This window comes from Cyprinus carpio, unplaced genomic scaffold (assembly GCF_018340385.1).
Source record: "Cyprinus carpio isolate SPL01 unplaced genomic scaffold, ASM1834038v1 S000006712, whole genome shotgun sequence".
Taxonomy (NCBI): Eukaryota; Metazoa; Chordata; class Actinopteri; order Cypriniformes; family Cyprinidae; genus Cyprinus; species Cyprinus carpio.
In genome coordinates, this window is record NW_024879319.1 from 262538 (window position 1) to 281223 (window position 18686).

Below are 18686 nucleotides of genomic sequence, written 5' to 3' on the forward strand. Positions count from 1 at the left end.
TAGACTTTGGGATTGAGACAGCAGGAAAATCCGATTTTATCATACATCCACACACACCTCTGTTCAAGCATTTGATTCTTATATATATATATATATATATATATATATATATATAGATAGATAGATAGATAGATATAGATATAGATATAGATATAGATATATACATACATATAATGTAGCTGAAGGTGAATGTGTTTCATAATTAATGAATTTTGCAACACTGTTATTTTCCTTGAAACTTCGAGACCTGAACACACTTGAACCACTTCTAGTCGTCACGTTCTTTTTTTATAGTGCTTTATACAATACTGATTATTTCAAAGCAGGTTTCTAGAAACAACCAGGAAAATAACAGTGTTGCAAAATTCATTAATTATGAAACACATTCACCTTCAGCTGCATTATATGCAGCGTTACAGGAAGTAATAGTGTTATTATTATTCAGATCAGTTCAAGTTTGCTTTTCATCTCGTGATATCAGTGCAGGCAAACCTATAATATTACAGAATATTAATTAAAAGAAATAGCATCATGGTCGCCTCCAGCATCCTGCATATGAGAGTAAATCTGGGATTATTTTTTTTAATAATGTATTGATACTAAATCTTTAAAACTCGCAACAACCTGTATCCTACTGTATATCTATTTTTTTTTCCAGATTTTTCCTCTCTAGTAAGCTTCTAGCGAGTGTGAGCTCTCTTTGTCTTTTATTGATGGGACTCGTGTGTTTAACCCTTCACATCTGGGTTACTGTAGCTGACTTTAGAGCAGGATTCATCTGAGTATTACAGTGACACAGAAGCATTCATGTTACCCTCACTTCATTGGCTACAGAATCACCTCACCTTCTAGTGTATAAACCCAGCTCATTATTGTCTTACGGCGCTCATATCTGTCTAAAATGGGGAAAAAAAAAAACTTAGAATAGGAAAGAAGGTCAAAGCAAGTGAACTGATGTGAAAGTAAAACTGCAGCGTGTCAGAATGAAGCGCGTCCTCATGGGAACTTCAGATGGGTGGTTTACCTGAAGAATTACCAGTGTGATACTGCTATTTGTAATGTGAAAAACCTGCTTTAGTTTTCTGTGAACAGATCTGCTGTTCATGCTTATTTTTGTTCAGTACTCTTCATGTCCGCTGCCCAGACAGACGTCATTATGATAACCCTGTAATTATGATAGATAATAACCCACGGTTCCCTGGAATAACTGACTCTGATTGGTCAGTGGTGTTATTAATGTAAAGATGATCATCTGAATAACCGACTGACATTTTATTTCTGAGAATTGTTTCCATCCTCTAAATTCCTCCATTATTTCATGAACGCTTTCTGAGAATCAGTTACTCGTGCTTAGAGCAAAACCAAAACTTTATCTGAATCCCTGAACTACTTCCTCCAGCCCCAGATCTTCAAGTCATATTTTCATTTATGCCTTTTAAAAAGTACTGACCATCTCTAAACAGAGCAAAACAACCATATTTAAATACTTGAGCTAGACGACACTAGAAATACACTAGAGCCAAAGATCCAAAGGCTGTGAAAGGGTGTGTGTTCAGAAAAGCACTGTACTACTAGATTAGACCTGACATATTCCTGTCTCTCAGCTTTACGCTGGATCCTGATCACCTGATGACTGCTTCAGGCTGTATATGATCACTCACATGATTTCTGTGTGTGTGTGTGTGTGTGTGTGTGTGTGGGCAGCTTCCTCACATGCCGCACATCAGCGAGTGTCTGATGAAGAGGAGTCTGAAGCCCACGGATCTCAGAGACATGACGCTGGGACAGCTCCAGGTCATCGTCAACGACCTGCACTCTCAGATCGAGGGTAAACACCTCATACACTGCATGTATACGCTCCGGAGTGTGTGTGTGTGTGCGCGGAGCTCAGAGACGTGTGTCTGTGTGATGCTCAGGTCTGAACGAGGAGCTGGTGCAGCTGCTGCTGATGAGGGACGAGCTTCACATGGAGCAGGACGCCATGCTGGTGGACATCGAGGACTTGACCAGGTGACCACACCATGACAAACAGACCGGGAATGGAGTAAAAGTACAAGCCTTGAGTTTCAGGAATACTCCAGCAAAGCACAAATTCCCCTAAAGAAACTTGAAGTACTTTACAAGGGAGCCAGTGACGGAATGAGAACATGTTTTCACAGCGCCATCGACATGCTGTTATAGTTTTTAATCAGACTGTATTATCACATTGTCTGCTTTTAGTGAAAGGTTTTCGTCATTTAGTTGTGTGTTTTTGTCATTTTTTCAGTCACACTTTATTTTAAGGTCCAATTCGCATTATTACCTAACTATTAAATATGACTTTTACCACAATAAACTCCTGATTTGCTTTTTTTTTTTTTATAAAAAATTAGCAAGGTAGTTGTTAAGTTTGGTTATTGGTTTTAAGGGTTAGGAGAACTAAAATCTGCTCATGCAGAATAAGGCATTAATATGTGCTTTATAAGTGCTAATAAACACACCAATATGCCAGTAATATGCATGCTAATAAGCAACTAGTTAACATTAAAAATTGATCCTTAAAACAAAAGTGTTAGCATTTTATTAGTATTTTTTAATGTTGATGTAGTTTTTATTCATTTTTATTTAAGTTTTAGTTATTTAGAACATAAAGATAAATTAAATGTATATATATATCAATTTGTTTATTTCAAGTAACAAAAACTGCTGTCTACACGTTGTTGTGATAGTGAACTTTAGACATTCTACTAACTATGAGTAACTTTATAACTCCAATGTTAACCGGCAGTCATTACAGTATTAATAGACTGCTTAATACTCTGCTAGCACTTTATTTTGATGGACATTCGGTTACACTTAAAGTGTCCTTGTTACAGTGTAATTATACATTTAAGTACTGAGTAATATTATTATTGGCTTAGGGTCACTTGCATGTAGTTATGCATAGTTTATTGTTATTATAATAGTAAGTACATGCAGCATGTGTTACAAGGGCACCTTAAAATAAAGTGTTACCGAACATTGTACTGAGAGACTAGGTCACTTTGCAAGTGCATGTTAACAAGGTTATTCTACTAACCCTACCCTAGCAGTCTACTAATACTCTACTGTACATGCAGTTGGATCTAGACTCAGTAGAGTGTCTAAAGTGGACTGAAGTTACGCCTAATCAGACGCTCATGTCTGTGTCCCTCAGGCACGCTCAGAGCCAGCAGAAGCACCTGGCGGAGAAGACGCTGTCCAAATGAAGCCGCACCTCAGCACAGACAGAACACCTTCCTTTGCTTCTGTGACCGCTCACGTCCTCACACACTAAACGCAGGCCTCCGGATCCGTCTCAGTCCTTTACGTTCGCCACTAAACTATAACCGTCAGAACATGAAGCGGTTTGTTGTAAAAAACAGCTCAAGGAAAGAAGAAGAAAGAGGAGCCGTGATTTAGCTGTTGAATGTTTGGACAGTATTTCAGAACAGACGCCTCTGAATAAGGGTTGTTCATATCATTTTCATTCTATTGTATTCAGATTCTGTATTTGAGGGGAGATGCTTATGTACAGATATGTGTAAAATAAAAAAAAATAAAACTTTGTTTCATAGACCGTGGGCGTCTGGATCGTCTTTGTGGGCAGAAAACCAAATAGTAATTAAAATAATTTTTTTTTGTGGAAGCTCATTTCTGCCACAGAAAAAAAAAAAAAAGTCTTATTTCACAAATCTGACTTTTCCTCAATTCTGAGAAGAAAAGTACAAAATGCCTGAAGAAACAAACTCGGGATTTATAATATATTTTCTCATTTTGTGGCAGAAAAGCAAGCTTCTGTAGATTTGCTTCATGATTTATGCTTTAGAATAAAATTGCACATATGATTTGAAACACAAGAAGATTAAAACACAAAGTGGCTGTCTTTACATTTATTATCCAAAGTGGCATCAATATATATTCCAAAAGTGCCGTTTCTTTCTAACCATTTATTAATTTTGTTTTTTTTTGAAAAATGCATCATATTTCATTTGGGGAATTGTGTCCACTCCTACAGATAGAGGAATTAATTGTATCATGTGCTATTTGAGACTGTATACCACACACATTGTTTGAAACAAAAAGAAAATCTCGTGGGGTGTTTATCAAATATTAGTCAGATACATTGTGTGAATTGAGTGGAAATACTTGTATAAACAGACCTTGTGTGGAGGACTTGTGTTGTCCTGCCTCTACTGACCACTACAACAGTGTTTCCTGTTATTCATGGAAAAGTATTGAAGTGCCCTTGTTGTGATTTGTGGCTGTGTTTGAATGAATGATGTTTGTTGAGGTCACGTGTGATGAGCGCATGCACACATCACAGTGTTTTATTTCCAGTTTCAATGCAGCAGCAAACCAAAAGAAAAGCCCGCTATGTGTGTGTGTGTGTGTGTGTGTGTGGAGGTTGTCCAGTGATTGAGTGTGTGAGGGATTCCCCCGTCATGAGTTTAAAGCCCTTCACACCGTTCTCCAGCAAAACACACACACACACTGAGACTGAGAATGAGTCTGAGCAAGCGACACTCATCATGAAGACCTGTGAGTAACTCACTTCTCATATTCACACACCACTCGCTGTTACACGATACAGTGATGGAACTGAACAATTACATCTTTTACTTGTCTGTTTGATTGAAGTGTTAAAAGTTAACATTGGAGACATGATTGAAAGCTGATTTTACTGCCGAGCATCTGAACTGTGATGCTTCAGCTCACCTGATGTGTGTGGGTGTGTGTGTGTGATGCAGGTGCTGTGTTCTGTGTATTTTGTGGCTCTTTGCGCTGGGCTCTCCGCGTTCCTCCAACACAAAGAGCGGGGTAATTGCAGCACCGCTGCAAAGATTTCTGCTCTCCAACCTCTCACACATCATTGCAGAAGGTCCACAGCGTCACACCACTCTTTATCTGATTTTAAATACATGCTTAATATACGTTATGAATTAAGATCAATATATATATTTGGTATATAAATGTCAAAACTGAATATGTTTTAAATTTCGATTTAAACATACATTGAGGCTATATTTTAAATATATTTTGGCTAGAATTTTAAATCATATATTTCTGTATGAAGGCCTACATTGTTATAGACAACTCATTTGTTCTTCAAATGTGTTTTCTTAGACTGAAATATATGGAGGGCAAAATAGATTTTTGATTTATTTCTTTACAAATATATATTTTTAAATAAATGTCGGGAAAAAAAAAAAGGGCAAATAATATCTTTGGTAGAATAATATATTACATAATATTATTATGACACCTCGTTAGGGGATATAAAAAAATATACTAAAAACAATAAATAAATAAATAAATCCCATATGGGATACTTTTGAAATGTCCTTTAGTTTTATTTATGTATTTGTAATATATTTTACCTTGTTCTGAAACACCTAAACTATTAAATTTGAATATGATTGTGTTGTACTGAAGTATTTATATAAACAGTCTATCATCAGAAAAGCTGTGGTCAAACCTGAGACGCGTCAGCTTTACAACTACAACACGGTTATTTACAGAGTGACAGGAAAAAGAACAGGATCTTCATAAAAAACCACTTCACTTTTTATCATTCGCCTGAAATATTCATATTATCAGACTGATTTCAAAACATCCCAGAATTCATCAGATGATGATGTGATGATGGTGGTCATTAAGAATTGCCTTCTGTGGTTGATTTTACAAAAAAAAAAAGGACGCCAGAGTGTGAAAACATATTGATTTAACAGTATTAACAGCACAGAAGCAGTCATAAGCAGCACAGGTATATTTGTAGCAATAGGACACAATACGCATTGTATGAGTTACAATTATACATTTTCTTTTATGCCGAAATCATTAGGATATTAAGTAAAGATCATGTTCAATGAGATATTTAGTAAATTTCCTACCGTAAATATATCAACACTTAATTTAGTTGATTAGTAATATGCATGGCTATAGAGAACTTTCATTGAACAACTTTAAAGATGATTTTCTCCAGTATTTAGATTTTTTTGCTCCCTCAGATTCCAGATTTGTCAACATAGTTGTATCTCAGACAAATATTGTCCTCCAAAACAAACACACATCAATGGAGAGATTATTATTCAGCTCTCATAGACCCTTATGACTGGTGTTGTGTGTGTGTGTGTGTGTATATATATATATATATATATATATGAAATATTTCATTTGAAGCATTTTTCAGCAACGACACCGTAATATTATTTTGTGATGTTTACAGTAAGGATCTCATGGCTCATGTATAATTGTGTAATTGTTTCTGATGGTTAATGGCGTTGCTCTTGTCTCATGTTGTGTGTGTGTGTGTGTGTGTGTGTGTGTGTGTGTGCAGGATGGGAAGATAGGGAACAGGGATCTGTTTGCTGGCTTTAACTGCACGGATCTGGAGGCTCAGATGATTCCTCACACTCTCACAGCATCTGTCTGTCAGCCCAGTGCCTCTGATGATGTGAGTCTCCACACCTCACACACGTCACATCACAACAGTCTCGGCTTTAGTTTAGCTGCTAGCTGAAACCCTCATCACACACCTGAGCAAGATCTGCAGGAATCACAGCGAACTATGCGATTACTGACATGAAACTAGAACTACAACTGGCACAGAGTGTCTATGACAGCGCCACCTACTGACGAAGTGCAGAAACATCAGCCAAAGTCAGGTTTAACTGTTTGATCCATATATTTCTGCAGGCACAAATCGTTTACAATCTCTCCCATAAAAAACTCTGTTTTGGTTATTGATGCTAGAGACTTTGCCCAAATTGTTACTAAATAAACAGTCAATCTGATCAGCGTTTCCTAACTTCCTAATCTCACTCTGATCTGGCTGAATGCTGCTTGTAGTTAATATAAATAACTTTTTAACACATTAAGCATCCCACTAGTTAACTGCATTAACTAACAATGAAATCATGTCATTTTATGAAATGACATGGTTAAATGTCCGCATTAAAGGAACTTTACAAAAGTGATTTTATATGCATAGAAAGCACATTAAATGCAAGTTAAGTGGCTACTTTTAAGGTTTCAAATAAGAGTTTTGGGAGAATAAATTTCAGAATTTGGGTGAAATAATGTTCCAGTGTGACACTTATGTTTATGTACAAATTAAAAACAACATACTTATTCTGAGCTGTACATTTTAAAATATATTAAATAATAAGTGAGCATACTACATTTACTGCATTTTAAATCTTGCTGATAAATGGCCAAAATGGGATAGTGGCAAAGTTGTTCAGCTGTTACACTGAATGACGTTTCAGATGGGCTGTTTTCTGTAACATCATGGTAACGTTGCATGATATGTATTTTGTTTCTGCAGAAAAAAAAAGGGAAAACAAAAAGAAACCTATTTAATTAAACAGAACACGTGTTATATCTAATGTACAATTCAAAGCTTTATTACACTTGTTGTTTTATTGCTTGAAAAGTGGAGTATAATTATCATTATGTGTGCTTTCAGAAAGCGTCCTGCTCCAGCCACAGGAGCTCGTCTTTCAGTGAGGTGAGTGTTATATCTGTCTGATTCTCCTCAGTTGATCCGCTCCATCTAATGCTTGTGTGATTTTCACAGACGGAGTGTCTCCGTGACGAGAACATCAGAGCCGATCTGCGCTATTACGACGTGATGATGAACTGGGTACTTGAAACTCGTACAAGCCCAGCGAGACTGATCTGAGTCCAGTGAAGACAGCCACCAAAGCCCTGATGGATGTAAGAATCTCCTTCTTCTTCACACTAACTGACGATCAGATGCCATACCAACATACTACATAATCACCGAATCCCACGGTCTGACCAATCAACCAGACACCAAATATTAAGATCACTGACACAGAGCTGAATTCAACAGAGAAAGAAACACTGCTCAAAACATTCATGAATTCTTGATACAATTTTTATATTGTGGGTCAAACCTGACCCTAACTGTATTCAATACAATTCAACAAAAATCACACTATGAAAGGAAAACTAAAAACATCAGTAAACCTTTAACATTACTGCTTCTCACATATTACAACAAAAATAAAAACTGTATTTAACAACTTTTTTTTTTAAATTAAAAGAAATAAATATTGTAAATAGTATTGTAATAGTATTGTAACTCTATGTTATTCATTTTTACAATAATAATAATAAAAACATTTCAAGCGGTAGAGCATGCCGCTAACAACACCAAGGTCATAGGTTTGATTCCCAGTGAAATGACTATGCTTAAACTGATAAAAATGTACATTTCTTGGGATAAAAGCATCTGCCAAATGCATGAATGCAGATGTAAACACCCTCAGAGGGTTGCAGAGAGCCTGACACGACAAAATACATTAAAAAATGATTTTATTTTAGGTCTTTGCAGCTGCCGTTAACTGTGAAACTTTGGGTCAAACTCACATATAAGCATCATAATCATAATCGATATTTTGCATGCACATATTTGCATATTCTGACGCTCAACATAACACAAGTGTTAAGGACTAGTAGACAGAACATAGTGTTCACTGCGCAGTGCTCACTTAGTAAGCTGGAATTCCATTCCAAAAATGGAGTTTTCCTCAGTGTAGTGTGTGTGTGCAAACAAAGGCCTTGAACAGTAAAAAGGTGTCATGTGTGTGATGAAAACCCTAAATGGCAAATTCTGCTTGTTTTACAGGGTGTTTGGATAAAGAACTTTGAGGCTGCAGATGGAGAGTTTCCTCAGGTGAGTGTCTGTCATCATCTCTCGAGGTGATGATACACAGGGCAACTTTTTGAGCCATTCTCAATGGGAAAGTGCCCATGCAAGCAACATTGCTCAAAGACGGTTGTCCCGTGTATCATCGCCTTCATACTCAGTCACTGCAGACACACTCGTTGTTTCTGACGCTCGTGTTCTCTGATGTGTGCAGTGGCACATCTGGAGCGGCTCGTCCTTCACTGACCGTCTGTCGCTGTGCAAAACGCTGAAGGGCTTCCGCATCCGGGCCATCACCGTGAACCGGGCGCTGGGGTACATCGGCTCCGGAGAGCACAAGAAATGATGTCATTCACTCCGGAGAGTCACACATAAGCTGAATATTTATGTTCATCACTCAATCTATTTATTTGTTTTGAGAAATTATTTATTTATGTGTTATTAATGTAATACATTATTTATTAACTATTTATTAAAATATTTGTGCGGCAAAAATGTGTTTTGTGTTTGTGTGAATGATTCCCAAGAAATCAAGACACCTTTATTTTCATTAATTATCTGGATTATTGTTGCTTGTTCATTCTTTAAACATTAAATCTTTCAAATGTTTGATTAGATATAAGTATACCCTTAATGTATGTTCGGTTAGTTTAATTACTGTTGTGTTCATGGTTTACCACATGAATATGGATTCTTAAAATAGAGTTATCACAGGTTTATTGAAGCTAAACTGCAAAAGCGACTTATCCTGAAATGCTCTGGTTTATTACGTCAGAACATTATCATGACGTTCACACATCATGTGAGGTGATGACAGGGAAGCAGGAGAGATTATTTGTCAATGATAAGAGTCAGATGTGATGAAGCATGTGAGCGCATGAAGAATCAGAGCTTCATAAAGCATTGTCAGAGTTCATTCAGACTGAAGGATCCCAGATAGTATACATATTGTTGGCCCAGATCCAGCCTACATCTAGCACATGTGATCTGACACACATGTAGTGTGAAATGATGGCACTTGAGCAGACCGCACCTGTTTGCCAGATCTGGGTCAAAAGCAGGCCATAGCAATGCCACATATCAGCCAAGAGCAAAGAAATAAACCACACTGGACCTTTTCTGAGCCACAAAATATTCATATATTATTTATATAGTCCTCTCAGCTTGTCTAAGCTTGTTAACAAGGAAAAAAACTGAAGAAAAGAAGAGAACAGAAATAAAGAAACAAACAGAAACTCAACAACAACAGCTGACTGCAGCCACAGCCTTAGATTAATTCAGCTGAAGCTAAAAGACATTAAATCTCTGAAGATCTCAGCAGAGATTAAACAACTCCACAAACAGCATTACTAGCTTCACTTATTACTAACCAGACTGACTTAGAGTCTTAGAGGTCTACAGAAGTTCTTATTGAGAATTAACAGGGGTTTTAAATCTTCATATGTTTCATATGAAGTCACCATGATGGTGATCAGTGTTTCCATTAGTTGGGCTACTTAACTATTATTACAGTTAGGTTGTCTTTGCTTGCTGCCGTGTTTAATCAAACACACATTTGCAGTAACCAATGAAGACAAAATGAGACTAAATGAAGATAGTTTTGATGGTTCTACAATCATAGTTAAATAGCCTGATTCACTAATAACATTTGACTCTAATGATTGTTTTGTGCTAACAATACAGTTGGTAAAACTGCAGTGTAAGATCAGTGTTGCAGAACCAGTTAAAAAAAAAAAAAAAGCAAAAAAGTTAAACTCCAATAACACACAAAGTCATAATAAACCAACACTTGAACCTCAACTATGGTAACAATATAAAGTGTAATGCATGCTGGGTAATATAGCACAAAACTCCCAGCATGCATTACAGCATGAATAAATTATGCAGCTGAATTGTTCTCTTAGTTACTTTAATTCTAACTTAGGTCCAAGTTTGTTTGTTTTTTTGTCTTTTAGCTTTTTGTGATGTCCAGAATTAATCTGATTAGCTGAATATCTTGTCACCATTGTTGAGGTTCATATGCTGATTGCTGATATCTGTTTGTTTCAACGTTGCTCACCTTTTTTATTTTGTTTTAAATCTTCAAACTGATGTTGCAACTCATATTGCAGTAGCACAGGATTTGTAATGTGAAAGCGTTAAATTACACAGCTGCTAGACTCAAATGACTTCAGTGAATCATGCCACTTCACAATAATTGTGAAACCATCAACAGCAAACCATCATGTACTGCAAATACATTTCTCAAACACATTATCACAGCAACCAAAGAAAAAATATTAATAATAAGAGTTAAGAGCCCAACTAATGGAAACACTGATCACCATCATGGTGACTTCAAGTGAAACAAACGTTAGATTTAAACCTGTTAATTTTCAATAAGAACTTCTGTAGATCTCTAACAGAAATAACGTCAGTCTGGTTAGTAATAAGTGAAGCTAGTAATGCTGTTTGTGGAGTTGTTTAATCTCTGCGGAAATTTTCAGAGATTTAATGTCCTTTAGCTTCAGCTGAATTAATCTAAGGCTGTGGCTGCAGTCAGCTGTTGTTGTTGAGTTTCTGTTCGTCTCTTTTATTTCTGTTCTCTTCTTTTCTTCAGTGATTTTGCTTGTTAACATGCTTAGACAAGCTGAGAGGACTCTATAAATAATATATGAATATTTTGTGGCTCAGATTTATTTCTTTGCTCTTGGCTGATATGTGGCATTGCTATGGCCTGCTTTCGGCCCAGATCTGGCAAACAGGAGCGGTCTGCTCAAGTGCCATCATTCCACCCTACATGTGGGCCAGATCATCATTCCACATGTGCTAGATGTGGGCTGGATCTGGACCAACAATATTTTGCTATCTGGGATGAGCAGATGAACACTACTGGTCTCCACATCACATGTCCGAAGATCAACAGATGAACATACTGCATTTGGCAAACATTATATGGAGAGAAACCATCTGAAATGAAGCTCCTAAAACCTTGAATGACAGAACCACTGTTTGTATTTTCATCCATTTTCATGGTTTATTCATTTAAAGAAAGGTCAAATTCCTCCAGAATAAAGATTCCCCTGAGAGAGCACATCATACAGGTGTGAGAGGTGCAGATTTACCCAACAAATATTTCATATGACAGAAAAAACTAATGCAGCCGATTGCTGAAATATTCTGACACAGTGTCACAAGACAAAAGCTCTGTGTCCATGTGAACAGTGATGGTCACTCGTGCAGATGGAGCTTGTATCTGCGTGAATATCATGATATCATATGCTGGTGTTAGTCCATAACCGTCAGAGAACGACGGCACCTGAGATCAAAACATCGACTCTGGTCCTTAAAAAAACCAATACATATGATCACGGCTCATAATTCAACAAAACAAACTGAGCTCTACTTACAATCCTTACAAAGACATTCAAATATGTACAGTATCTAAAAATGTACAAAGAGCTACATACAAAAATGTACCAGATGTACTAAGAGCGTCAAGTATCTACAGAGCTCAGTTCTCCTGAAGTTCTTCCTGAAAGCTCCAGATTCCAGTACGAGCACACACCTCAGGACTTCTCTTTCAGGACGTCTTCATCGCTCTCCTATCAGTGGTTTAAAATGATCGGTCAGACACCCAGACTCCAGACAGGTGGACAGACGTGTGCTCATCTCACAGTTGAAGCTCATGTAGTGGAATTATTTTGTAGCATCTCTGGAAAAAGAAGAGACACAATGTGAATGTGTATGATTAAACAAACAGCAGTTCTGCTGGAATGCTGTACTGAAACAGAAGCCCTGTACTGATGAGGAGAATGGCAGACAACACAAACCACACATTATCAGAATTACTACAAATGATCACTGTTTACTGTAGTAAAAGTAACTGCAATTATTACAGAAATGTCTCATATTATACCAGTATGTCCCATCCTAAAACTGCACTCATCAAGCCACTTCACAAAGACATTCAAAAGATTTTCATGTTGCACAGAGGAAGCATAAATGTGTTTCAAGCAAGACACTACAAGTGAATAAATATCACCATACTTCACCAGTTCATTAATTACAGTACATTAAAACAAGTTCTAAAATGTTATGGTTTAACGTGAAAATGAAGCATATGTCAATACACATTAATCTACAAACAATTCCAGAACAAAAGTCTCAAAACTAGATGAAGCCAGGTTTCAATTTTACAGTATGATATTACTGAAATATTAGAATTAAATGTTATTCTAAAGGGTATTTCGGATTTGACTTTTTATCACTCCATAAAGTCAGAAAATACTGTCAACAGACAGAAAACAATACATCGTTAAAATATTGTATAAATCAGTGTGAATGATATATAAACAAACCCCTTAGTTAATCTCTTCAGAATACAGAGAGGAAAAAACTTGTTTGCTGTATGTAAAAAGCTCTTTAAAGATATGAACTGGAATTGAAATCTACAGATGCAAATAGATAAAGTACAATAAAATAAACCACTTAAATGTGTATCTTGGATGTTTTCTTTCCACTAGTTTGAAAAAAAGACATGACATTGAAGCAAAATTGACCAGTGCATGAAAAAAAAAAAACATTGGTTGTGTCTGTAGTGTCTCTGGCGTTAACAGGGAATGATTGCCAAAATCACAGGCATCACCTGATTGAACGTCACATGTCTGAACTGTCCTCCTAAAGGACTTCTGCATTCCTGTGCTGTGTTTGATCTGTTGGGACATCTGTTTAAGATGCACATCTCACTCCATGAGCCCTTGTCACCAGCAGGTCACGTAAAAAGAATAGTGGTTGACCGATACAGACTAGACTTTCTTGATGTCTGATGCTAATATCATACGCCAACACGTGCATAACAATTGCTGAAATGAAATGTACATTAATTGTATACAATATTTACAAATTACAATCAATCTAAAAATGAATACGAAAAAAAAAACAGCCCTGATGAAAATAAATCTGTAAAATAAACATAAAAGTCCTGCTTCTGACACACTGGCCAAACAGAAAAATTATCAGTCGATGCAGATTATTAAAAAATGCCAAATATCAGCCAGTATATCGGCTTTGGATATATATTGGTCGACCGCTAGTATATAGTGGCTAATGGGTTGATATCACACAGACAAATAAATACAAATAAAATAAAAATAAAAGTCCTGCTTCCGACTCTTACCAACCAAACAAAAATGTACTGGCTGCTGCTGATCATTAAAACATTCCTACTATCGGCGAGATATATCGGTCAACCTCTAAGAACAACACACCTCCAAGCCTTTTTCATGTGTAACACTGAGCCCAGGCCCATCCCTCCTGCTTGAGGATACACACTAAAACACACCAGATCCCGTCCACACTCACCGTCCAGAACAGCAATGACCTCATTCGGCACATCATCGTTGTCTTTCAAACATTTGTGGAGATCCTGAATTCCCCGCTTTTTCCTTGGGCTGTCGCCGTCTCCAGCGCTCCAGCATGTTGAACTTCAGCATGGTCACGCTCTCACTCGGGGCCTCCATCTCCTCCAGGTCCTGCTTGCTGAGGCCCAGACAGCTGATGGCCACCACCCTTCCACTCCCATCCCCATGCGTTTGGCCACCTGCATCAGCTGCTGGTCCGTCAGGTCCGGAGCCGCGGCCGTCGCGTTACAGTCTGAGGACACGCCAGCACTCCAGTCAACATAGATCAGGATAAATACTGTAATGAGAACCATCCTATACTTACCGGGCTCGTCAATGCCGCGAGCTTTCTTACTGCGTTTGTGACAGAGCTCTTCCTCTGACGTGCTACTTTGTCTCTTTCTGCCTGTAGACGGCGAGACCACAAAACATCCATCATTCCTGAACATCCTGACAATGTGATGAAACTAGAGCGCTGAAGTGATGATGCATTTTTTGTAGACAAACCCATAAGTTCACATCACTCTGGTTCCCTCAATATAAACCCAGCAGGATTTTTCCACTGTCTTTTAGATTATTGCGGAAACTCATCTCTGTGACCATCACAAGTTTATGATTTTGAAAATTTCTTATCATGCTTATAATGACCAAAATGATCACGGTTATCAGCATTATCACGATATTGTTAAAATGTGCTGGTAATGTTCAAAAAGTACTGACATCAATAATTTCACCAAGTTTCATATTTAATATCAACAAACATAAACACTAAAACAATAATATATCAAAGATGTCCGGATTTTGCCCAGAACTGCCCAGAATTACAGCTGTTTCTCGTAAACAACACTGGTTTATACTAGCTATTTACATTATTATCCTGCTTTATGCTGGATAACAATTATTTATCCTGAGTTGTTCAAATCACATTTTTAATGATAATTAAAATATGAAATGGTAATACTAAATTTTGAAGCCTAAATACACTCATCAGTAGGAAAAGCTAATCACTGGATATAAACGTACTACCCGAGTCATATGACTTCAGCATTGCCACCATTACGCTTCAGCTTTTTCCGTTTTTATTTTTATTTTTTTTAAACTAGTGAGTAAATGATTTTGAAGATGAATAAAAGTTTTACAAAAATCCCAGTTTTATAGATGTATTTTATGACAGAATAAAACATAAAAAAAATAAACCTTATTTTAGGCATTCAACAACAATAAAAAAAAGCATTCACTTCATGCAACTAGATGCGCTGAAATGCAACTGGTTTCTGGGTTTTGGGGCCTACAGAAGCACATCATCACCCCGCAGCACTGTATTGAGGACAGAGACGCACCACATACCTTTTGATGGTTTCTGGGGGTTTTCATCTAGATGATGTACACAGTCTCCTGTAAAAGATTTATAATTACTTTTATTGTTCTCTTTACAAAACACAGGCCATTCTCAGGAAACTGTGTCTCCATGTCTTACTGTTACAAATAACAGGAGAACTGAATTTTATGACAGAATTATAGTTTGGGGACCAGTTCTCACTATTAACTATCTATTACCTATGACCCTCTGCCCCAATGCACTACTAATTTGCTACTTATTAATTTACTCAATAAGGTAGTTGTTAAGTTTAGGTATTGGCTGGGTTAAAGGATCTAAACTGTGCTCATGCAGAATAAGGCATTGATATGTGCTTTATAAGTACTAATAAACAGCCAATATGCTAGTCATATGCATGCTAATAACAACTAGTTAATCGTGAGAAATCGGTCCTTAAATTTTGAGATATTATTGATATATTAAGTTAGGTTTAATGTATAATACAATAGTTTTCTTCTCACCAACTACAGATTTTTTTTTCTGTATTTTTCAACCCTGTTATTTTTTGATTTCCCCGTTTTCAAAATACTGGCTTGATTTTCTTATCATATTTAAATAAGACGTGAAGAAATAGTCATTTAGATAATCATCCTCCTTAAGTATTAGCATTGATTCATTGCGTCTACATATTAGCTTTAACATCATAGCGATCACATTTTTTTCAGATTTTACTCAGTTGCGTACTCAAGTGTATTCATTTTAAACAAACTGTCAAAGGGTTGAAATAATATCAAGCTTTGGGTGACAGCTGGGCTTTTAAAAAACATATTTGTTAAGTACTAATCTGAAGGGAACATTTGCTCCTATTTTTGTCAGTTATAGGCCTGTGACTTCAGGCTTGAGGTTGGAAAATAGCATTTCTTGAATGTATAGATGAAACATTTCAAATAAAGACATTTTTGTCACCAAGGCAAAGGAGCGTCTGGTGTTTGTGTCGACTGAGCCGTACCCTCTCTGATGGTAGCGGTCCATACGGTGTGACCCCGAGTCAGCAATCAGTCAAGGACAGCTTGAAGGGAGGACTCTCCTCGAAGAAGACCTCGAAGTATCCCTTCACCTCCACGATGACAGGAGAGAAGAGCATGTCCTGCACACACACACACACACACACACACACACACACACACACACACACACACGTGACACACTGCCAGCTGAGCGAGTGAGCTGTGATCTGCGTCTGCAGTACCTCCGGTGTGATGTGACCCATGGGCTCGCTGATCAGACGGTACCTCCTGTTCTCCTCCAGCATGCAGGTGGGAGGCTTGTCTACTTGTATGTACCTCTTGTTTTGTTCTTACAGTTGTTTCGCCCGCCGAACGGCCCTCCTGATGTCCTGCCAAAAACATGGCATCAGCTGTAATGCTGAAGAACCTCTCGCAGATTCCTTGTCACGCTAAACTAACTCAGGTTCAGCATCAGTTCGATTTGGACAAATCCAAACACATTCCCCCTGTTTTAAACAGAACTACAATCCTTCCGTCACTTCTCTGACAGCGCTATTGAACTGAACTGAGTTTAATAATGCCACTATTATCGTCTGTAGAGCTGTTTTACAACTGACATTGATGAATTTTGAACGTTAATATTGTTATTTTCCTGTTTATTTCTGTGAAGCTGATTTAAAAACAATCCATATTGCATAGCGTGTTATAGAAATGAATGTGAATTGAGTTTTTGACTTCGGGTTTTCTGTTGGTTAAGTATGTGCACATAAATGATTTTTTATTGTTTTAATCAATATCTTGTCGCTGTTCAATGAAACAAAAATATGTGTAAGTACAATTAAAATATTAAACACCAACAGATGGGCATAATATAATTCTAGTTGTTTTTATATGTTAATTTTCGTTCATTTTGGAAGGTTGTTAATGAGAAAATGTTTTCTCTTGACGTTCTGCCAGCTGGTGGTTTACTATTATCAAATCATATTTATTACTAGACAATCATCCGTTTTACAAGGAATTTAGTGAGGTTTTATGTTGGTAAAACTACACCATCTTTGTGACACAGGCCTCTAAAATCAGACTAGGGCAGACCAAAGTTTAAATAAAGCAACTTTTCATAATACTTTCTGGTGCTTTTTTGTTATTTTGAGCTTGACAGACCAGTCCCTTTGATTATATGCACAGAAGAGGCCAGAGCATTCTTAGAAGAAACAGTCATATTCATTTGGAAGGACATGAGGTCTTTAGACCTTCTAAAGGTTTTAAAGCATTCTGTGAGTTTTTTTTGACTGACAAACTGAAATTGCCTCTCTGACAGCGTGAATTACGCTGCGCTGAAACCGCTCTGTGGTGTGCTGACCACAGGAAGTCATTTCACATGAGAGTGTGATGATTAATAAACCCACAGCAGAAGGCAAAGACGAGCCCCTGTCCAAAGATACATGAAAGCAGAGCACAAACGGTTGTGAAGCGTCAGACGATGAGCCAGTTTTAATAGATGACATTTATCAAGCGCATCTACTTCATTCAACAGTTTTGGCATGTGTCATATTGGTGAGTACCTAACCAGAAAGTATGGCTTTGCGTCAGGGGCTGTAATTTTTCTTTGGCCACAATGCAACAATGTTCATTCTCTGAGCTGAGCACTTCTCACGATAGGATCAATATGAAGATGAAAGAGCCAAATGACTGGTTTCCACTTGACTTTTTACATATTAAAAATGGGCCCTCTTTAAAATTGTGACACCTGGAAAGGGACAAATTTGGATAAGTAACTTTCATATTAGTTCTCATATAGCTCACAAATTATGTTTAACGATCAACTATTTTAAAGGCTAAGCATCTCCGTTCACTACTTCTTAAAGGAATAGTTCACCAAAAAATGTAACTCTGCTGAAAATGTGCTCCCCTTCAGGTCATCAGAGATCAAGATGAGTTTGTATCTTCATCAGGTTTGTAGAAATGCAGCACTGCATCAGTGTCTCAGCAATGGATGCTCTGCAGTGAATGGGTGCCGTCAGAATGAGAGTCCAAACAGCTGATAAAAACATCACAATAATCCACAGCACTCCAGTCCATCAGTTAACATCTGGAGAAGACAAAAGATGAAACACATCCGTTGACTAAAATACATGTCTATAATCCATAATAACACTTCCTCCAGTGAAAAAGTGTTCTGGTGGAATCAGGAGAGAAATCTGCACAGAGCAAGCAGCGTTTAAACAGCTCTAAACAAATATTGGCTGAGACAACAGCACATGCACTTTTTCACTGGAGGAAGTGTTATTATATGGATTATAGAC

At 37.3% G+C, this 18686-nt stretch overlaps 2 long non-coding RNA genes and 1 pseudogene across 2 annotated transcripts; 2 read left to right on the top strand and 1 right to left on the bottom strand.

Moving 5' to 3' along the window:
• Positions 1 to 3250, top strand: part of LOC109106545 — a 39036-nt pseudogene extending 35786 nt beyond the window's left edge.
• A 1560-nt stretch (positions 3251 to 4810) lies between these two features.
• Positions 4811 to 7590, top strand: LOC122144532. Its single transcript, XR_006159743.1, has 4 exons — positions 4811 to 4879; positions 6338 to 6454; positions 7469 to 7510; positions 7580 to 7590. It is a non-coding gene; the product is annotated as an uncharacterized LOC122144532 (long non-coding RNA).
• A 6645-nt stretch (positions 7591 to 14235) lies between these two features.
• On the bottom strand, positions 14236 to 16420 carry LOC122144533. Its single transcript, XR_006159744.1, has 4 exons — positions 16386 to 16420; positions 15406 to 15453; positions 14384 to 14464; positions 14236 to 14311 (listed from the first exon to the last, which is right to left on the bottom strand). It is a non-coding gene; the product is annotated as an uncharacterized LOC122144533 (long non-coding RNA).
• Positions 16421 to 18686: the final 2266 nt, after the last annotated feature.